Here is a 23,568-nt window from a genome sequence, read left to right as displayed (position 1 = left end):
GCGTGCCATAAGGCTGACCGGTTGCGGGCTCTGCCACGACAGGAACACAAACCCCGGTTTTACCGGGGCACCCTTTTTGACCATTCGACCTAGTGCATATTCAGAATCTATAGTGACCATTCCAAAGCTAGGACAGGTTGCTTACCCGATTATAGGTTGTTTGCAACCGCTGCGTGCGTGGTGAAACCCTAGCTCCTGACAAAATAGGACAGGGAAACCCTACCCCAACATAGGGGTGTTTTGGCTCTCACTTGCTTGCTATGTGCCTCTAGGGTGTGTCCCTACAGGATTGCATGTAACAGTTTGCAAGTCTGGATATCAGGCCTGCGGCATCAGTATTTGGGAATCAATTTTACCTGAGGGTATCAGTTTACAAGCGAACTTTTGGGCAGAATTCGGTAGAGAGCACGGTCATTCAGCTACACTCATATCTGTTTTGGAAAAAATAGGCTGAGATGCTGCATGTTTTCTCTTTTGCTAGGTAATCCTGGAATCATAGCTTCAGAAGGTTCCAATATCCCCCAGGTACATTGGACTAGTGTTGATAGACTTTGTCCAGTCAGAGACTCAATTCAGAGCAGCCAGTGTTTTCCTTCACTGAAGCAAGGCAGAGAAGGGCCAGTTAAGGCTCACTGGTTCATCTGATCTGTTAGTCACCAGTCACATCATCAGCAGACCGTGATGGCACAGAGTTCGGAAGAATTTGTGGCCGTGATAGCAGCGTTAAATCAGGGAACTACCATGCAGGCTGAGACCAATATTGAAACGCAGCGCCCATCTGGGGCATCTGCTTCACATCCAGCTTTGGGACCCCAGCCGAACTTTGACCCACTTTCGCCAGCTAAAGATTTGCAGGGTCCAAATCCTCGAGAAGGGTTGGCTCAAGTTCGAGTTTTTAGACCCTTGGTGTAGCCTAATGAGAGGCTTTATCCCCTTGATGCTAGTGACCTCGATCCGACCGCGGTGAAAATCGCAAACCTTGAGAAGTAATTCAAAAAGGCACAGGGCCTTAACTCCATTCCCGATATTGAGGATGGATACACCGAGGCTGCCGTACGACTCCCAGACAGATTCAAAATGCCATATATTGACCATTTTGACGGGTCTGCAGATCTTATGGTACATATCCGGCTTTTCTTGGATATCCTAAAGCCAATGGGTCTGACTAAGTCACAGAAACTCTCTCTGTGTAGAAGAACCCTATCCGGTGTAGCAGCCACTTGGTACGCCAAGTTGGAGAATACAGTGAAGCAAAACTGGAAAGAATTGGCTGAGGCCTTTGTTGATCAGTATTCTTACAATACCCAAGTTGAAATGACCATCCAAGAGCTTGAAGCAACCCACCAGAACCCAACTGAGCCTTTTGTGGAATTTGTTGCGAGGTGGAGAGCAAAGGCAGCACAGATGACAGATCGCCGCCCTTCTGAGAGGGATCAAGTGCAGATGATGGTGCAAAACCTCGAGCATGATATGTTACAAAAGTTGATAGTCGCTCCGCTATTCACTTTCAAAAGTTTGCATGAACTGGGGGTTCAGATCGAGAATTCGTTCAACAGTGGGATCATTCCCAGAGCAAGTGAACCGACAAGGAGGGTGATTTCAGGGAGTACCAATGCTGGTAGTAGCGTTATTCCCAAACCCACTGAAATCAATACAGTTGCCACAGCCAACCCTTTTGCCAAACCAAGCCTACAAACCGCCAGCCCAGCCCGAGCTCAAGGCAGAACTTTCACCCCTCTCTACATGAGCCTGACTAGCGCACTAAAAATCTTGATGGAAAGAGGGTATCTCAAACCCCTCGATCCTCAACCTCTGCCTGACCCACTCCCAGCCAGACATAACCCCTCCATGTACTGTATGTACCATCAGCAGCGCGGTCATGGCACCGACCGTTGCTACCGCCTGCGTCATAAGGTCCAAAATCTCATCGACAACCGGACGATAACTCCACCTTCAGACCCCAATGACCAAACATCTCCTGCCCACCTTAATCTCATCCATATACTACCATCCACCTTCGACCCCAGCATATACATCACCCCGGCCCACCTACCTAAGCCTGAGGTGTTCATTCCAGAAAGTATGGACTTATGCATGATGGATGCACCTGGACCCCAATCATCTCAAACCCGTGAGCCCATTACTTCTGAACTAAAGAGAATGATCGAAGATCTTCAGAGAACTGTGACAAATCTGGCCTCCGAGACATTGGCTCCCTCATCGACCACATCACATACCGGGAATTTCATGACAAAAGGCTCCCCAATCTTGGGATGGACTGCATTTGAAGAAGGTCGATCCCTTGGCAAAGTGGGGGCGAGTGGTAAGAACAGGGTAGGGACAGGAATTGGTCCCCATGAACACCTTCAACGGGCTGTTGAGGCTTTGAAGGTCGAAGGACTAAACAAACAGCAAGTGCTTGCAGTGATTGCAAAAACTATGGATGATTCTTTTGCCACTCAAGTTGGGGGTAGTCTGAATCAAGGGGCAAGCTGAGACAAGAGATGTTGTACCAGAAACACCCCTTTCAGCTCCAATCCTACACTCGGAAGAGATCATCAAAAGTCAGCACCTACCGACCCTTTTGCTGGTACATCCAACACAACCAGCTCACAACCTGCCAAATACCCGCCTCGGGGCCAGAGGGTGTTCACCCCACTGGACATGTCTCTGTCAACGGCCCTGGGGGTCCTGATCGAAAAGGGGCATCTGAAGCCCCTGGAGTCGCGGCCATTACTGAATAAACTTCCTCTCTCCCACAACTCGACGAAGTACTGTGTCTTTCGTCAACAAGCTGGCCATGACACTGACATGTGTCTTCATCTTCACCATGAAATACAAGATCTGATTGATAAAAAGGTCATCTTCGCGTCAGGTCCTGCAAAGTCTATCGGCACTGGATAGGTGAACTTGGAGGATAATGTGACCATGTGATCGGGGGATGAACCGCCTGCGGATGGCACCCAGTTTACTCTAGATATGGTGGATGGCATGCACTGTTTTGAGCACATTTGCGAATGTTGTTAATTTGTACTTTCTGACTTGGGTATTAGGTCAGTCTTGTTATTTTGTACAGAGTCAGTCTTTTCTTACTGAGTCAGTTGGGTCTGTCTTGTTGTACCAAGTCAGTCCTATTTTGTTGGAATCGGGTGATTTCGGGGGTGTTACCTCGGATATCACTTGCTTGTTTTGTGTTTGTCTTTTCATTTTCTTTTGAGTCTGTTTCTGCCTTGGAGCCAGTAATGCCAACAGATTTGAATGAATAGCAGTGATTTTCACATTCTTGTGTTCGCTTCTACCTTGTGCCAGTTGTGTCAGAAGTTCTGAATGAAATGGCAGTGCTTTTCGCCTACTTTTCTATGCCTCGAACTCATTGCATTAACCTAAGTTTTTCAAAAACTTTTGAACACTGTGATTAAAACGAAGAGGAAAGAATTCCTCGGGATTTGTAAAAATTTGATCAATTGAGAGAAAGAGAGGCATTCTAAGCCCTTAATGAATGAAATCATGTTTGTTAATGTGAGTACTGAGAAGGATCCTGGCTTGATCCAGATTGGTTCTACATTGTCTTCCGCGCGAGCGATTAGTCGCTTTCTTAAAAGATTTCATAAAAATGTTTTGCGCAGTCCTACGATGACCTGTGTGGAATCGCTCTTGAGATTGTGCAGCTTAGGATCGCTCTCAGCCTTGAGACTCGACCCCCCTTTGCTTTCAAACCTTGAACCTTAACTCAGAATGTTCAACGGTCAACCGCAATGTGAGGCCTGTGTGGCCAGATTCGAAGCAGCCCTCGACCTGGAGCAGAAAAATGTCAGATGTGCTCGAAGAGCCGAAGATGGATCATCTTGCAAATCAATGAAGACTGGCAAGAATGCCAAATCCCAGAAGGGAAAAAAGAAGAAAGTATTGCTGAAGAACAACTGAGTTCCTATCCACAACACTAGGGACAAATTCAGCCCCCATGGGATGGACTCCTGCATCGTCAACGAACAGCAGTCACTCTCCTAGATTCAGACGGATTCGAGATCTCAGAACCATTTGGCATGGACCAAGCTACACTTTTACCTTTGAGAGGCTCGCTGGACCGAAAACCCAAAAAGGCAACCCAGGCAAAAGTTAGAGCGAAAAAAAAAATGATGATGAAGAAAATGAAAAAAATAAAAAAAAAAAGAAAAGAAGAAAGTGATGAAAAAAAAGAAGAAAAGAAATGAAAAAGAATTGAAGAACATAGCTCGCAAGGTTGAAATCCCGCAAAAGGCGGCCTTGGCAAAAGTTAAAGCGCAAAAGGTGAGGGTTAATACATGAGTGTACCTTAACTTGAACTACGTAAGGCTTGATTCCCATCTTTGGGATACGTAGGCAACTTCATTCTGAAGTCCAGCCGTAAAACACTTCAAATTTGACTGTGTCCATGTGATGGTTTGGTCATCTTTGTCTTCTCAGTATCTGAGGATTTGGTTGTGTTCGTCACTCTGAGGACTGACTATAATGCGCTGCGGTGCCATTCAAACAAGGGGCAACTTTTCGTTGCCATTCAATGTGCTGCGTTGCTATTCAAACAGGGGGTAACTCTCCGTTACCATGCAGCTCTCTTCATGCAAGGGGCAATTTTCCTTCGGATCTGAGGTTGTGCATCTCAAGAGTAAGTTCCGTGTTGGTCGAGCAGTACCTATTTGCAAAAATAGTTTCTGAGAATTTTTACTGAGGTTGACTGATTCTCTTGAAAATTATCCCATTTTTTCAAAACTGGACCATTTCTTGGACTCAAAAAAGAAAATTTTCAGTGCTCATAACCTGACTTGCATGATTTCAAATCAGAAAATCGAACAAGCGTGTTAATCTAACTCTCATTTTGGTTAAAATTGTTTTAATAGAAGCAAAAAACAAAAATGGTCAAAATGATGAACTAAGGGCACAGTTGAGTCAGGCTTCCTGTCTTTTCCCCGTTGTCAATGCATTTGCCAAAAAGGGCACCATACTTGCCAAGAAGGGCACTCTCCCTGCCAGAAAAGGACACAGCTGAAACTGTCAACAAAGGGGTTGAAAGCTCTCTCATCCTTCAAGCAACGAGGTATCAAGCCAAGTGCGAAGCACGAATTGGAATGGACCAAGATACTCTACTCCCTCATCCGGGGCATCGACTAGACGTCACCGGAAGAAATAGCCGCGAGCTGATAATGTTGGGCATGAACCCCAACTTCCTGTTTATCCATCAAACTACCCAGGGAAGGGATAGAAAATGAGAGATTGAAGAATAGAGAGATGTGCGCTGAGAGAAAAAGTGAGGACAAGGGCCTTTTCAGGAAAAAAAAAAAAAAAATCGAGCCTGAGGATCGAGTGATGTAAGAATCACAAATAAGAAAGGGTGGGAAAGAATACCCAGAGAAATTGGCTCCTCGTGCACCGAGAGGTCTCTTGCCTTTGTAACACAACTGAGTGTTGTGTTTGTGTGTTTTTGTTTGTCTCGATTCTTGTTTTGAGTCGTTTGAGTGTCAACAGATGTTTAGGTCATTTTACCTTGTTTTTTCTTTGTTGAGTTGTGTTTAGGTTGTTCTACCTTTGTTTTCCATTGATTGAGTCGTTTTGGCTGTGGTTAGTTGTAGGCTCAATACCCGGTCGAGAACCCTTTTCTCATTTCAATTTCAAAAATCGTTTTGTGCTCAGAGTGCCGTGTCGTTCTCTACATTTGTGCAAAACAAGATTTGTTCTTTCATAAAACCGTAGGGTTCAACCCAGGTCATGCGCGAACAGTAAAACAAGGACCTATCTGAAGCTATTTAGGTTCCGGACTGCAAAGCAAAAGAAAAGAGGGAAAATTTGGAGCATCTTAGCATGTTTCAACTTTAGCAAAATCCGAGACTGCATTCCAGGTGCACCTTCTCAGGCCTCGCCGTTTCTCTGGAGTATGAGTGTATCTCGACCCCAAGTGCAAACCTGCTTCAAGTTAGAATGGCAGTCCAAACAGCACCCGAGGGTTTCACATGCAGATGTTATCTCTCGCCAATATGAACAGGGTGTGCCTTTTTGAGCTGAGTGTGTTGCGAAGTCCTCTAAGAGGCAAATCAGAACACCAGAGTACATATTTGATGCTCCTCTATTGCATAGAATGTGAACTTTCATATACACTATTGTTGCATACGTGTCGCGCATCGTTATGATTCATGCATAGAATATGCTTGCTTTCAATTTTCGCATAGAATATGCTTTGCTTGTCTCATACATAGAATATGCTTTCAATATTGCATAGAATGTGCTTCCATACTTGCATAGAAAATGCTCGTATCTGTTGTGTAGAAAATGCTTCCATACTTGCATAGAAGATGCATTTTATCGCACTGTCTTGTGCACTTACACTTTGTATCTCACTACCACTATCTTGTATATCTTGTGGTTGTATCTCACTCACAATATCTTGTGCATTTCAAATCACTCACGCTGTTTAACGTATCGCACTGTTTAGTGCATTTCAAATCACTCGCGCTGTTTAGCGTATCGCACTGTTTAGTGCATTTCAAATCACTCGCGCTGTTTAGGGTATCACGCTGTTAGTGCATTTCAAATCAATCGCGTTGTTTAGCATGTCGCATTGTTTTGTGCAGTTTACATTCGCGCTATTTTGCGCATTGCACTGTTTTGTGTAGTTTACATTCGCACTATTTTGCGCATCGCACTGTTTTGTGCAGTTTATCATTCGCGCTATTTTGCGCACCTCAATCGCACTGTTTTGTGCAGTTTACATTCGCGCTATTTTGTGCATCGCACTGTCCTGTGCATTACATTCATTCATGCTATTTTGCGCACCTCTCCACACTTGTTAGTGCATTGCATCGCGCTATCTTGCACACCTTACCTGCACTTGTTAGTGCATTGCATCGCGCTATCTTGCGCACCTTACCTGCACTTGTTAGTGCATTGCATCGCGCTATCTTGCGCACCTTATCTGTATCGCACTGTTTTGTGCATTCACCCTGCTCGTACTGTTTTGTACACCGTTAGCATCGCACTATTTTGTGCATCTGTTTAGCACTGTTTTGTGCATTCACTCTACATCGCACTGTCTTGTGCAACTTTCTCTGGTCTAGGAGACCTTAAATCCTCTAAAGGTGCAAATCCTTTGGTGTTTGTCGTGCCCAAACGACTTCCAGTGGTCTGGTATAGCCACCTGCCTGTGTTTGCGGTGAGTTCCTAGGAGACCAACTGAGACGGTGGAAACTAGAGTTCGAATGGCTCATACCTAGAACGCAAAGGTTCGGGATTTCCGAGACTAAAGTCTGGTTTAAATACCCAGAGGTATATCCTCGGTTTGAAATCTGTATGGCAGCCCCATAGATTGAGATAGCATGTGTATGCACCTCAATTCTAGATACTGAACCAACCTAGTCTGTCACTCTGTTGGAGAATAGGTAAAGCTGTGACCATAGTCAGGGAGAAAAGTAATACTTGTGGTTCAACCAAGAAGAAGCGAGAGATCCCCAGCAACATGAGGTACGTCATTGCCAATTGCCCCTGTAAGGTACCTTCACTTTCTAGCTATTACATTCCATTTTAGCTATTACATTGCATTGCATTGCATAAATCCTGAATTATCAAACCGGCTTCGCGCAGCGTATAAGTCCAATTATCAAACCGGTTTCGCGTAGCATATAAGTCCAATTTTCAAACCGGCTTCGCGTAGCGTATAAGTCCAATTATCGAAATCTTCCTGCATAACATTTTGCATCCTGTCCCTGAACTACGCTGGCTTGATTCCCGGCAAGAGGATACGTAGGCAACCTACGGGCGCAACCATTCATTTATCCGTACTTTGTTTGTTTGTCCAAGTCTTCGGCCTTGTCAAAAATGGGTCGTCTCTGGGCTTTGACATTCACTTCCGTCACGTATGACTTTTGAGTTCTGTCAAAGAGGGACAACTGTAGACATCCCATTTTTGACCGACCTTAAGACTCAGACATCACCGATTGAGTGCTCGGTGATGACACATATTGTGCTCATTCCGAGGTTGCGGAGTCTCGGCTGAGGGCCTTACCTTCGGACTTCGGGGCTCTTTTGCGCTTTGCCTCGATTTGCGAACCAAGTCCTGTTTTCTCTATTTTTCTCTTTCCAAAGGGAGGGAGGGGTCTCATAGACCATCTCTCAGTGGTCGTAGGCTACGTTTCGTGGTCGTAGGCCACTTTTCCTGTTTGGAGACCAGTTTTTAATTTTCGGAGCCGTCGGCCGCGCGCCTCGGTTCGGGACCGCTTAACTATCTATGTTTGCTCCGATTTTTGGCACACACCTTTTTTCCTCTCCCTAGAAGGACACTGTGGCCCAGGAGACCACCTTCGGGGTCGCACGCCACTTCCGACGCTTAACAGTTAGTTTTCGGGGCCCCTGGCTGCGCGTTTTGGCCTCCAAACCCTCGTTTTGCATCGGTTAGGGTTCATTTTTGGCATGGACCCTAGTTTCATTGTTAGAAAGGTGGTAGTACGGTGGGAGACCACCTTTTCTTCTTGGAGACCACTTTTCTTTTCGCCGCCCAATTTTCTTGTTAGAGAGGTGGTCTCCCTCACTTTTGGCCCATAATTTCTGGTCTCCCATACCACCATTGTGTTGCATTCATCTGGGAGGTCACCTATTTGGTATGGCCGACCACCTTTGGTGCTTGACCCTTTTGACCCCTTGGTCTCCTTCACTTTTAAGCCACATTTTCTGGTCTTTCATACCACTACTGTGTCGCATTCACCTGGGAGGCCACCTTTTTGGCATGGTCGACCACCTTTTCTTGTTGACCCTTTTGACCCCTGGTCGGCCGACCACTTGAACTGGTCGGCCAGCCATCTCTTTTTTGGCCTTCCTGAGTTGCATACAGCTGTGCCAACTGGGAGGCATTTGCCCCATTCTCCGAGATTTAACCCTTTTGTTTGTCTTCATAAGGAAGCTTTGGCCCTTTTTGCTTAGTTTCTAAGAGAAGCTTGACCTTTTGTCAAGCTTCTTGAGGAAGCTTGACCCCTTTGGTCTAGCTTCCTCAAAAAGCTTGTCCCTTTTGGTTTAGCTTCTTTTAGAAGCTTGGTCCCTTTGCTTGAGGCTTCTCCAAAAAGCCTTGGACCTCTTCTTCTATAAGAGAGGCTCTCCTCTCCATTTGCAAGGGTTGAACGTTTTTGGCTGAGGCATACATATACTCTCCCTCTATATCTCTACATCCAAGCTCCATAGCTCCATGGTTCTTGGCCATTTGCACTACACCTCCAAGCACAACACCTCCACTACCATCTTAAGTTATAGCGATCCCGGTTGTCCCTTTGTTGTTCTGTTGTATTCCGGACTCGGTTCTGTGGAGTTGGTAGTTGTATCTATCTTGTTGTCGTCCTTTAATTCCATTTGTTTGAGTTTTAGGATGTGTTGGGCATGTTTCGTGCAGGTGGATTGAACCTTGGTTTAAAATCTTGTTACCAGGTTTTTGGTCGTTCCGCTCAAGCGGGCCTTGTTACGCTCGAGCGGAGATTGCACACTCTCAGTATTTCGTGTCCCTGCAAAACTTCTGCAGGTGTGATTTTTACACTCGAGCGGGTTTCTTTACGCTCAAGCGGTCGCGCTCGAGCGGGTACTCTAGCGCTCGAGCGGGTAGTACTTTTTTATGTAAGTTCTGGGAGGGGGAAATGCACGCTCGAGCGGACTGGTTTTCGCACTCGAGTGGATGTACTTTATTCTTGTGTCTTGGCGCTCGAGCGGGCCTTCTTGCGCTCGAGCGTACCTAGTTTTTTGTTCTTGACACTCGAGCGTTGTGTTCTCCGCTCGAGCGGGAATGTCGTATATCAGTTGGCAGTTGGGCATTTTAAAATCACTTTTTACATTCTCTCTCTCCCTCTTACTTTCTAAAAAGATATTTTGAGAGCTCCTCTCTCTAGAAACTCCCTTCTCTCTAGGGTTTGATCTAGTTAGAGTGTCTCACTATCCTCCGGCCTTTGTAAAAAGTGTGTGGATCGTCGAGGGCTCTATTTTGATCCGTGGATCTTTGAGTTTGGAGCATTTTGGTTTTCTTCAATTTCCCCGTTTGAGCTCTAACTTCGAGGTAGGGATATCCTACTCGTTCTCATGAGTTTTGTCTTTGAATTTTAGTATTTTGATGAGTTGGGGGTTGTTGGGTAATTTTGAGAAAGTTTAGGCCTTTGTGTAATTTTACAAAAGTTGGGGTTTTGTTTATATAAACTTATATGCATGTTTGGCATAGAGAAATGAGATCAATATTGGTTTATTGGTGAAAATGGAACCTTAGGGTTGTGATGTTAATTATGGGAAATGCTCTAATTACATTGATAAATTAATTGGTATAATTAATTTGAAGAAAAGAAAAATTAAATTGAGAATGTTGGAATTGGATGTGTATGGGATTAAAGGGTGCAGTTTGATTCGTTCATCACTCACCTAGTTGAAATGTTGATTATATATCTATTTGGTGCATTTATTTTCAGTATAGAAATAACTGCTTTGGGCTATCGGTGGAGGATAGTCTTGATTGTTGTAGCCACTGCATGATGATTAGGCAAACTAAAACTAATCGATTGAGTATGCTATTGAATATAGCAATTGGAATAATACATTAATTCTATGTATTGATTGATTGTATATGATCTATGTTTATATACATGTATTGTGTGGGAGGAGATGGGGGATGTACTCCACGGTTTAGGGGAAGATAAGGGATGGACCTCTAAACCGGATTTTGTGTGACATTGATACAGCACTACAATGTGTATCAAGTGTTGATTATGGAAGTATTTGAATTGATTTGATATAGCACTAAAATGTATATCATTATCAATTGTAAAGTATAGAAGTGATTCTATGTTATGTTGATACAGCACCGAAATGTGTATCTTTCGCAAAGTGTGGGAATGGTTTATGTGTTATTGATACAACATTAAAATGTGTATCCCTCATGAATTTTGAAAGCGTTTTAAAGATGAGTCTAAACCTTATTAAGTTATTTGGCTAGGTGTTGAGCCTTGTTTTCAAACTCAAAATTGGAAAGGACATGGGAAATGAAATGTAACATGGACTTAATGTCATGAAATCGAAATGTGATATATGTGGATGTATCTGTGTTGACCATCTATCAACTGCTAATGTTTTAGTCATTGTTCATGGCTGGTTTAGTGTATTTCTACTGGGCTGTGACTCACCCTTTATAGGACATCATTTTCAGGTACAGGTAGCATGCCACCTCCAAGGACATAGCTTGGGAGGCTAGAGGCAGACAGACTGCTTTGTTATTTGCTCTCTTTTGATGTATTACATGTAAATTCAAGGCAAGGGCTTAATATGTATTAAGTTAGCACTCTTCTTTTTGTAACCAAGTGTTAACTTGGAAAGCTGTAAGCCCGTAGGGCATTTGCTTTTGTTGTTAACATGTAATACTTTTGTAAGGAACTACTCTGATGAATAGAAGAATATTTGTCTTTTATACCAATGCATGTCTAAGTTGATGGGTTTTAATGTTATTATTTTGAGGGCATTACAACTTGGTATCAGAGCGTACCGGGTTCGAATACTTTGGGTACGTGGGAAGTGATTAGTATCACAATGGGTTTGTCTCGTTTGTTAGAGACTTATGTGTGACATTATGTGTTTATTTGATAACATGTTTATGTGACTACTTGGGTGTGGGATTTAGTTTCTAGGATGTTGATTGGATCCTTGGGTTTCTGTGAGTCTTGTTGGAAAAGCACTTGATCAATGCTGTTTCTAACCAGAACTCTAGTAACGCCTCGGGACTATCATTATCTGGAAATGAAATTCGTAAGTGCTTATGTGTTTACGTGCTTACGTGGAGTGAATTACAGTTGTCCATGTATTAGGACGCGAGTGTTTAGTTTTGGCACATTTATGAATATGCTAACGTTCTTCGTTGCCTTTATTAGGATGTTAGGACGAGGACATAGTAGACGTGGCAGACGTGGTAGGCAGGAGATGCCTTTATCGGATGATATTGCGGCACAACAGGAGGGGGTTGGCCAGGCTAATGTGGCCGAGCCAGCAGGTCAGGAGGCTATGGGCGCTTTAGCCCGAAGGATAGCAGATGCTTTGAGGGAGTCTATGGGTATTTTCCGAGCTGAGAATCTAGTTCAGGCCCAGGTTGTTGAGGCAGGGCCTTCCTTCTTGAAAAGGGAGTTCTTCTGGTCCAATCCAGACAAGTTTATTGGGGATCCGAAGGAGCCACTGAAGGCTGACGAGTAGTTAGAGCAAATGAGTAAGACATTCGAGATGCTTGGCATCGAGGACGGAGCGTTGAAAGTGACCTTGGCATCCTTCCAGCTTAAAGGGGGTGCGGGTCAGTGGTGGAAATACATGAGGGGCCGTATTGCTGGCACGTGGGAGGCTTTTGTGAAGGCTTTTCAGGAGAAGTATTTATCTCCAGCAATCAGGGAGAAGTTGAGAGACCAGTTCTGTCAGCTTTTGCAGTTGAGTTCTTCAGTAGCCGAGTATGAGGCTGCTTTCACTAGCTTGTCCAGGTTCGCACCTGAACTTGTGGCGTCCGAGGAATGCCGCTGTATTGAGTTCGAGAAGAGGTTGAGGCGCGGCCTCAAGATGAGAGTTGGAGGTTCGATGATCCGAGATTATGGGCGCTTGGTTGATGCTGCAGCCCATATGGAGATCATGATGCAAGAAGAGGAGGGACAGAGAGGCTCCAAAAGGAGCCAAGATGGTCAGGGTGATGGCAAGAGACAGAGGGGTGCTAACCCTCAGCAGTCTCAAGGTGGTGTTACTAGGTCGACCTTTCCAGTGCCGAGTGCAGGCTCGGGGAGAGGTAATCAGGGGGAGTTCACCTGTTACAAGTGTGGTCAGTTGGGCCACAAGGCTTCAGTTTGCCCACAGAGGGGAGGAGGTCAGAGAGCTCCTTCATCTTCAGCTAGACCGCAGAGCCAAAGTTAGGGCAGGGGTCAGTCCTTGTCATGTTATCAGTGTGGTCAGCCTGGGCACCTGAAGAGGTTTTGCCCACAGTTGAGTGACACTTCGGGCGCGTCTGGTTCTAGGCAGACGCAGGGTTTTCAGCCGCTCAGTCTGTGCAGGCCTCGAGGGCCAATCCGGGAGCTTCGCCGTCCCAGTCAGTGCAGCAGTCGTTTGCTCCGAGGGGTGAGCAGTTGGATCAGGGGCCTACAGGGCGCATGTATGCTGTTACCACGCAAGACCTAGTACCGGCTCCATCAGTAGTGAGAGGTACCTTTCTGTTTTGCAACTCGGTTGCTAGTGTATTGATTGATACGGGTGCATCTCATTCTTCTGTATCTGCTGCATTTGCATCTGTTTTGGAATTGGAGTTGGCACAATTAGCATCTCCTATATGTGTAATATCGCCTGTTGGTGGTGAGTTGATCTTGAAACAAGGTGTTAGAGGTTGTGATATAGAGGTCGCCGACCATAGGCTTCCTTTTTCCTTTTGTTGTCATGCCCATGAAGGGTTTTGATGTTATTTTGGATATGGACTGGTTATCGTCATACCGGGCTATTATTGATTGCTACCGCCAGAGGGTCACAGCTTGTACCTTGAGCGGGGAGTGTTTCCATTTCTTGGGGGATCGGGTTGGTAGTATGTTGCCACCGATGTATGATCCGCGAGGGCAGAATAAGCTTAGTGGTCTACTTGCTAGCTTTATGAGTGGTGAGTGTGATGAGACCTAGATTGTATTACCGAGGGTGGTTTGTGAGTATTCGGATGTTTTTCCCGAGGATCTCGTTAGTTTGCCACCTCACCGAGAGATAAAGTTCTCTATTGATTTAGTGCCCGGCATAGCGCCGATTTCTATGGCACCTTATTGTTTTGCCCCAGCCGAGTTGAGTGAGTTGAAGATTCAGCTCCAGGAATTGCTAGATAAGGGTTTTGTTCGCCCTAGTGTTTCACCGTGGGGAGCACCGGCCCTCTTCGCTAAGAAGAAAGATGGTGCCTTGAGATTGTATATAGACTACCAGAAGATGAATCGGGCTACGGTCAAGAATAAGTACCCTATGCCCCGTATAGATGATCTGTTTGACCAGTTGAAGGGTTCCCGTTGTTTTTCTAAGATAGACTTGAGATCGGGTTACCACCAGTTGAGGGTCAGGGAGGAGGATATTCCGAAGACGGCATTCCGTACGCGGTATGGCCACTATGAGTTTCTGGTGATGCCATTTGGGCTCACCAATGCACTGGTAGTCTTTATGGATTTGATAAACCAGATCTTCCGGGAATTCTTAGACCGTTTTGTAGTCGTTTTCGTGGACAACATCCTGATTTACTTGCCTTCAGAGGAGGAGCACGATGAACACTTGATAGTAGTGTTTGAGTTGCTTAGAACCCATAGGCTTTATGCCAAGTTTGGAAAGTGTGAGTTCTGGCTAGGAGAAGTCAAATTCTTAGGCCATGTGGTATCCAAATAAGGGGTGTCTGTTGATACATCCAAGGTAGAGGCAGTGCAAGATTGGGCACAGCCTAAGAGTGTTTTTGAGATCCGCAGTTTTCTGGAATTAGCTGGGTATTACCGTCGGTTTGTGAAAGATTTCTCCAGGCTAGCTTCGCCGTTGACTAGATTGACGCAAAAAGGGGTCAAGTTTGTGTGGGGTGAGACTTGCGAAAATTCGTTCCAAGAATTGAAGGTTAGATTGACCACCGCTCCGGTTTTGATTATTTCGGAGAGAGGGTTGGGTTACGCGGTTTATTGTGATGCCTCACGAGAGGGTTTGGGTTGTGTGTTGATGCAAGAGGGGAAACTGGTAGCTTATGGTTCACGTCAGTTGAAAATACACGAGAAGAATTACCCTACGTATGATCTAGAGCTGGCAGCAGTGATCTTTGCCTTGAAAATCTGGAGGCACTACCTTTTTGGTGAGAGATTCGAGGTGTTCTCGGATCATAAGAGTTTGAAATATCTGTTTACATAGAAAGACTTGAACTTGAGGCACAGGAGGTGGATGGAGTTCATTGAGGACTATGATTTTGAGTTACACTATCACCCGGGAAAGGCCAATGTTGTGGCCGATGCCCTTAGTAGGAAATCCATTAGTGATGTAGCTTGTATAGCCATCCGGGAGTGGGATATGTTGGGTGCACTTGGCGAGTTTGATTTACTTCTGGGCGAATCTGTTGAGGCTGCGGCCTTGTTTTCTGTTGTTACGCAACCTACACTTGTGACCCGAGTATTAGAGGCACAGAAAGGTGACCTTAAGGTAAAGTCCTTCGGAGAGAAGATCTCTAGTGGGAAAGTTGAGAAGGGTTTGACGGTGTATCCCGACCTGAGTGTGAGATACTGAGACCGTTTGTTTGTGCCGGAGTCTTGCCGAGAGGAAGTACTCCGAGAGTTCCATCATTCACGCCTTGCGGTGCATCCGAGAGGCACTAAGATGTATCGGGATTTGGGTCGCCAGTTTTGGTGGCGAGGTATGAAGAGAGATGTGGCTGTTTTCGTATCGAAGTGCCTTACTTGCCAGCAAGTGAAGGCCGAGCATCAGAGGCCAGCAAATTTGTTGCAACCCTTGCCTATTGCCGAGTGGAAGTGGGAGCATGTCACTATGGACTTCGTTGTAGGTCTTCCTAGGACTCAGCGGGGTAGTGATTCCATTTAGGTGGTTGTAGACCGGTTGACTAAGTCAGCGCACTTCATTCCTATGCGCATGAGAGATTCGGTAGATCATTTCGCCGACTTGTATATTCGGGACATAGTGAGATTGCACGGGGTCCCAGTGACGATCGTCTCAGATAGAGATCCTCGTTTTACTGCTAGGTTGTGGCAGAGTTTGCAGAGTGTCTTGGTCACTAAGTTGACCTTTAGTATGGCTTATCATCCTCAAACTGACGGGCAGTCCAAGCGTACTATTCAGATCCTTGAGGATATGCTTCGAGGTTGTGTCCTTGACTTTAGTGGGACGTAGGAGAGGCACTTGCCCTTGGTGGAGTTTGCCTACAACAACAGTTTTCAGTCTAGCATCGATATGGCACCGTTTGAGGCCTTGTATGGCCGACCGTGTAGGTCTCCAGTGTGTTGGGCCGAGGTGGGTGATGCACCTTTGTTGGGTCCGGAGTTGGTTAGGGAGACGACGGAGAAAGTTGAGCTTATCCGTAGGAGGCTTGTTACAGCCCAGAGTCGCCAAAAGAGTTATGCCGACCGTAGGAGGAGGCCTTTGGCGTTTGAGGTAGGTGATCATGTATTCTTGAAAATATCACCTATGTGAGGTTTGATGAGGTTTGGGAAGAGTGGGAAGTTATCCCCTCGGTTTATCGGTCCCTTTGAGATCCTTGAGAGGATTGGGGAGGTCCCTTATCGTTTAGCTTTACCACCGCAGTTGTCCAGAGTGCATGACGTGTTTCATGTGAGTATGTTTCGGAAATATGAGCCGGATCCATCCCATGTGTTGGATTGGACTGACTTAGAGGTTGATGAGGATGCCTCGTATGAAGAGAGACCGGTTCGGGTCTTGGATAGGAGGGATCAAGTCTTGCGAGGCAAGACCATTCCCTTGGTAAAAGTCTTGTGGAAACATCACGGAGTGGAGGAAGCCACTTGGGAACGTGAGTTGGAGGTCCGAGAGAGATATCCGGATCTATTTATGGATGTTTGAGCATGTATTGTATATTTTGTTGTGTCGTTGAACCTTAAGAGTATTGAATATATCTTAGGTTGTAAAACATGGTTTATGTTTTGATTTAATGAAAGTATTTTGAAACTTGCCTCAAAATGGAAGTTTAATGTAACATTGCATATGTTAGATGTATTGTAGAAATGGAAATATATCATGAATACTGAATATGATATAGAATTGTGGAATGTAGTATTGAAATTTGTGGAATTTCAGGGAATGCATAACTATAATGCATGTTGTGGAAAATGTTGTAAACTGCCTCTTGAAAAGAGATGAGATGACCGGTAATGGGTCGAGTTGTTAAAATTCGCATTGTGATAATGTTGGGAATTGAGAAAATCTTGTTTTTGAAAAACTTGTATTTAATTTCGGGGACGAAATTCTTTAAAGGGGGGAGGTTATAGCGATCTCGATTGTTCCTTTGCTGTTCTGTTGTATTCCAGACTCGGTTCCGTGGAGTTGGTAGTTGTATCTATCTTGTTGTCGTCCTTTAATTCCATTTGTTTGAGTTTTAGGATGTGTTGGGCATGTTTCGAACAGGTGGGTTGAACCTTGGTTTAAAATCTTGTTGCCAGGTTTTTTGTCGTTCCGCTCGAGCGGGCCTTTTTGCGTTCGAGCGGAGATTGCACACTCCCAGTATTTCGTGTCCCTGCAAAACTTCTGCAGGTGTGATTTTTACGCTTAAGCGGGTTTCTTTACGCTCGAGCGGTCGCACTCGAGCGGGTACTCTAGCGCTCGAGCGGGTAGTACTTTTTGATGTAAGTTCTGGGAGGGGGAAATCCACACTCGAGCGGACTGGTTTTCGCGCTCGAGCGGATGTACTTTATTCTTGTGTCTTGGCGCTCGAGCGGGCCTTCTTGCGCTCGAGCGTACCTAGTTTTTTGTTCTTGACACTCGAGCGTTGTGTTCTTCGCTCGAGCGGGAATGTCGTATATCAGTTGGCAGCTAGGTATTTTAAAATCACTTTTTACATTCTCTCTCTCCCTCTTACTTTCTAAAAAGATATTTTGAGAGCTCCTCTCTCTAGAAACTCCCTTCTCTCTAGGGTTTAATCTAGTTAGAGTGTCTCACTATCCTCCGGCCTTTGTAAAAAGTGTGTGGATCGTTGAGGGCTCCATTTTGATCCGTGGATCTTTGAGTTTGGAGCATTTTGGTTTTCTTTAACTTCCCCGTTTGAGCTCTAACTTCGAGGTAGGGATATCCTACTCGTTCTCATGAGTTTTGTCTTTGAATTTTAGTATTTTGATGAGTTGGGGGTTGTTGGGTAATTTTGAGAAAGTTTGGGCCTTTGTGTAATTTTACAAAAGTTGGGATTTTGTTTATATAAACTTATATGCATGTTTGGCATAGAGAAATGAGATCAATATTGGTTTATTGGTGAAAATGGAACCTTAGGGTTGTGATGTTAATTATGGGAAATGCTCTAATTACATTGATAAATTAATTGGTATAATTAATTTGAAGAAAAGAAGAATTAAATTGAGAATGTTGGAATTGGATGTGTATGGGATTAAAGGGTGTAGTTTGATTCGTTCATCGCTCACCTAGTTGAAATGTTGATTATATATCCATTTGGTGCATTTATTTTCAATATAGAAATAACTGCTTTGGGCTATCGGTGGAGGATAGTCTTGATTGTTGTAGACACTGCATGATGATTAGGCAAACTAAAACTAATCGATTGAGTATGCTATTGAATATAGCAATTGGAATAATACATTAATTCTATGTATTGATTGATTGTATATGATCTATGTTTATATACATGTATTGTGTGGGAGGAGATGGGGGATGTACTCTACGGTTTAGGGGAAGATAAGGGATGGACCTCTAAACCGGATTTTGTGTGACATTGATACAACACTACAATGTGTATCAAGTGTTGATTATGGAAGTGTTTGAATTGATTTGATATAGCACTAAAATGTATATCGTTATCAATTGTAAAGTATAGAAGTGATTCTATGTTATGTTGATACAGCACCGAAATGTGTATCTTTCGCAAAGTGTGGGAATGGTTTATGTGTTATTGATACAGCATTAAAATGTGTATCCCTCATGAATTTTGAAAGCGTTTTAAAGATGAGTCTAAACCTTATTAAGTTATTTGGCTAGGTGTTGAGCCTTGTTTTCAAACTCAAAGTTGGAAAGGACATGGGAAATGAAATGTAACATGGACTTAATGTCATGAAATCGAAATGTGATATATGTGGATGTATCTGTGTTGACCATGTATCAACTGCTAATCTTTTAGTCATTGTTCATGGCTGGTTTAGTGTATTTCTACTGGGCTGTGACTCACCCTTTATGGGACATCATTTTCAGGTACAGGTAGTATGCCACCTCCAAGGACATAGCTTGGGAGGCTAAAGGCAGACAGACTGCTTTGTTATTTGCTCTCTTTTGATGTATTACATGTAAATTCAAGCCAAGGGCTTAATATGTATTGAGTTAGCACTCTTCTTTTTGTAACCAAGTGTTAACTTGGAAAGTTGTAAGCCCGTAGGGCATTTGCTTTTGTTGTTAACATGTAATACTTTTGTAAGGAACTACTCTGATGAATAGAAGAATATTTGTCTTTTATACCAATGCATGTCTAAGTTTATAGGTTTTAATGTTTTTATTTTGAGGGCGTTACAATCCTAAGTACCTTGGAGCTGTTTTTTAGAGGTTGAGGGCTCACTTTCTTGGTCCAGAGCTTACTGCATTGCTGTGCTACAAGGAAAAACCAGAAACCAGAGGTGGAAACTGATCGGCCGACCAGATTTTCTGGCAGGCCGACCACCCTCTTTGGTCTCCACCACAAACGGTGGTCGGCAGGTGGTCTCCCATGCTAATAACTGGTTGGTGGCCTTCCCAAAGTGGAGTTTCAGCCTTCTGGAGCTTTGTGCAAGTTTTTGAGATCAATTGCAAACAAGGGTGAGGTGAGGCATCGCGATGGAATTTACCGACAAGGCGACTCAAGCATGCATGCATCTTTCATCATTCAGAACAAAGCCGAGGCAGTCCATTACTTATAGTATTGCATGCTAGTTTATTCGCTTTCCTAGTTAATTTGTTAATTAATTAGGATTTTTGTAATATTTAATTAGCTAGAGTAGTTAATTATTTATTCGGACTGTATTATTTATTCAGACCCTCTGAGAGAGGGCCAATTGTTGTAATAAGTGTGCGTGTGTGTGATGTATGTCTTCCAACCCCATGTCTTTCTCCCTTTTATTGACCAGTTTATGATGGTTAGTTTAGGGCATGTTTCAATTAGCATACTTATGATAGCATGTTTGCATTCATTCATCTGCCTTGCCTGCACCGGGCTCGGCGCATCATACTAACTGCATTGTATTTCAATTTCGAGTTGAATACTTGTTAGTTGTAGCATTTCACATGCCATCTTTAGAATAGCCGAGCCTATTGTAATTGCATTCCTGCATGTGTTGCATTAGGCATTTCAGTATAGTTAGGATCATGCATGGATTTCTAACATAGCTTTTGTTTTGGCTGGGAGTACTCGGTAAGTGTTTATGCTTTAGCATCCTTGCATGTATGTGAGTGACTGCCATGATAGCATGCTTACCATGAGGCTATGTGCTTATGTGATATACCTGCCTGAATGCCTATGGGTAAAGGTTGGATTATCTGAATTGGAATAATGCATTGACTGTGAGTTTTAACCCTACTTGAGAGTGGCAAACCATCACGTTTTCTAAGCCCACCCGAGAGTGGCAAATCCACGTCTTAGCCTACTTGCGGGTAGCACCATCAAACCATTTTCAAAATAAACAAACATGAGATGTGTTGTTCCAATTTAGGCGATCCAGTCTATACTTGTATGCGGTGCGCATCACGTAGTAAATCTAGGCTAATAATCAGAATAAGAATGCATAATGTTTTCAAAACTCAATATCATGGTTAGTAGAGGCCGATCTTTGATCGAGCGAACAAGGGTGCTCACGAAATGACCTTCCCCAATCGGACCCAAGTTCCCGAGCCGAGGCAACTTTGGTGATGACGGACACGTGGCCTTAGGCAAACGAGTCAGGGTTTCCTAAATTCCCCAAAATAAAATATTTAGGTGGCAACTCTGTATCTGGCAAAGCAGTCCATGTTTGGCACTTCTTTCAAAAAAAATCTGTTTTCAAAAACAATTTGCCAAATTTGGACTCTTTGATGATTCATCGGTCTTGCATTGCACTCTGCGAGATTAGATACAGGATCGTGACATTTGAGTCCTAAACTGTAGTGAGTACATATGAACAAAACGGGGGATTTCCCTCCCGGGACGTTCGGGGACGTCTACCGCTATCTATTTCTCTCTTGTCTCTCTCTCTCTCTTTCCCTCTCTCTTTGTGCACTATTTCTCTCGCTGACACAACAGTTAACGTTATTTGACTCCCTTACTGTTACTGTTACCGTTGCTCGCCTCAACCACCATTCTATCATTTTCCCTCGCCGCTTTTGTTGCTCGCCTAACACCACTGTCATTTTCCGTCATCATCAACAACACTCACCTCAACCACCATCCTCGTTATTCTCTCTTACTACTGCTGTCGCTCACCTAACACCACATTCCTCCTTCTTTGTTGCCATCACCGTTGCTCTTTCTCCATCATTCATTTGTTATCTTCGACATCGTTATTGCCACTATCCTCCTCATCCATCACCGTCCTATTATTTTAAATCATTTGTTAATCACAATATGGAGATTGTTGTATACATAAATACACAGTTATATATTTTTAATTATAGTTTCAGTGATAAATTTATCACTAAAACATAATGCAGTTACTATTATGGGTATTTCGGATTTTTTGAATTATGTTGATATTGGGAATATTGATGAATGATATGACATTTTTCTGAATCTTTTTTCTGATAATTTTTTTTAACAGTAATAAATTTATCACTAATTTGTTCAATATGCATCGAAACAGCTGTGCTGGATTTTTGAGTGATAAATTTATCACTGATTTTATTCAATATGATGTTGCCATTGATGTGCTGAAATTTTGAGTGATAAATTTATCACTAATTTTATTCAATATGCTCTGTTGTACTGGATTTTTTAGTAATAAATTTATCACTAATTTTGTTTAATATGATGTTGATATTGATGTTGTTGTTGTTGTTCAATATGATTTTGTTCAATATCTATGATAAATTTATCATAGTAAATCTGGCTAGTTCTTCAATTTTATAGATAACAAATTTGGTTCATAGCGAGACTCAAACTCACTAGTAGGAGCTTCGGCGACCATTTCATGGTCATATCTCAATGTCGACGAGAGCAACGATACTAGATTGGCATTGGAAATGGCTAGATCTAAAGACTTCAATGAAGATTGTGGTAAAAAATAAGAGATCTGTAGGGAAAGATAATGGTGGCAGTGGCGTTGAATATATCAGATTGATGATAGAAGAAAATGATGGTGACAAACGGCGGTAATGGCAAAGGAGGAAGAGTGCTAGTGTGAGGAAAGCAACGACGATAGTGAGGGAAGATGACGATGATGGCGGTGGTTGAGGCAAGCGACGTTGAAGGCGACAAAAGACGGCAGTGTTTGAAGCGATGGGCGTTGAAGATGATGTAAGAGGTTGAGAGTGGTTCAGAGAGAGAGAGAGAGAGAGAGAAATAAAGAGACGAGTGATTGAAGAAAATGGAAAAGTTAAGTAATTATGTCAGGGGTAAAATGGAAATATGTACTAAATTATTTTAGGTTAACATCTCATAGGAATTAAGTTTGATCTATAGGACCGCCCGTAACTTTTTTTTTTTTTAATTTTTACCTTTGTATATTTTCTATTATACTATTTTATTTTCATACCCTACAATCAATGCTTGTCGCAATGGTTCATCATCATAAATTTTTTCAAAAATCAAAGCCACCATGGAAAATGTCGGTGGCAATGGTGATTGGCGATATATATATAGGCTTATTTTGAAAAGATGATAAAAAGTGATTTTTTGGCTTTTAACTAAGCTTTTGGTTTTTTCAGACAAATGATTTGAGAAGTTTGTAAAAAGTGACTTTTGACTTTTTTGATTAATATTTGTTTATGATGTCAAATCATAATAAAATGACCAAACTACCCCCATTTAGTTTAAAATATTTACAATTTCACCCATATAACATTTTGACCTATGAGGGGTAGAATTGTAATTTCACCATTGGCTAAAAACCAACTTCCCAAATGAATTTTTTTTAAAAAAAAAACCAACTTTTAACTTTTGCTACAAACCAAAAAAAGTAACTAAAAGCCAACTTCCTAAAACAAGCCATAATCTCTATCTATGTGTTATTTAAACAAATAAGTCCGATAGATGGAAATAATATAATATTTCAAATGACAAATAAATAAAAAAAAAAAATTATTAAAAAAATCGAGTGTTTGCTCAATTTGGAAAGTTGGTTTAGAGGTTTTTTTGGCTAAAATAATCACAAAAAATAAAATAGGTTTTTTAGTCTAATAAGACAACATCACAAATAAGACAACATCACATCCAATCCATAATCATTACATTCTTTCTCTTACAAAAAAGTCAAAAAAACCAAAAAAGCCAAAAGTTCTTCCCAAACCAAACTTTTTAACCCCAGGCTAAAATAATTCAAAAAACTAAAAAGTCAACCCACTTTCCAAACGGAATTTGAATCTTTTGTACAAAATAAATTTTTAATTTTTAATTTTATCAATTTAAAATCTAATATTTTGATTTGTTTTTAATTTAGATCATTTGTCAATTTTCATTAAGTAAAATTGATAAAAAAAATTATTTTAGTTATTAAAATCAATATAGGTGTGAAAAAATGTATGAAAATTGTTTAAAATATCATTTTTTATTGAGTTTAATAAGTAAAATACTATTTTTCCGTCAGTTTTACTTAACGAAAATAAACGGATGATTTAGATTGAAATCGAATCAAAATAATAGAATTTAAATTGATAAAATTAAAAACTCATGGATTATTTTGTTACAAAGCTCAA

The sequence above is a fragment of the Camellia sinensis genome, chromosome 2, assembly GCF_055761805.1.
Source record: "Camellia sinensis isolate YWXY chromosome 2, ASM5576180v1, whole genome shotgun sequence".
In the NCBI taxonomy this organism is placed as follows: Eukaryota; Viridiplantae; Streptophyta; class Magnoliopsida; order Ericales; family Theaceae; genus Camellia; species Camellia sinensis.
This window is presented reverse-complemented; position numbering follows the sequence as displayed.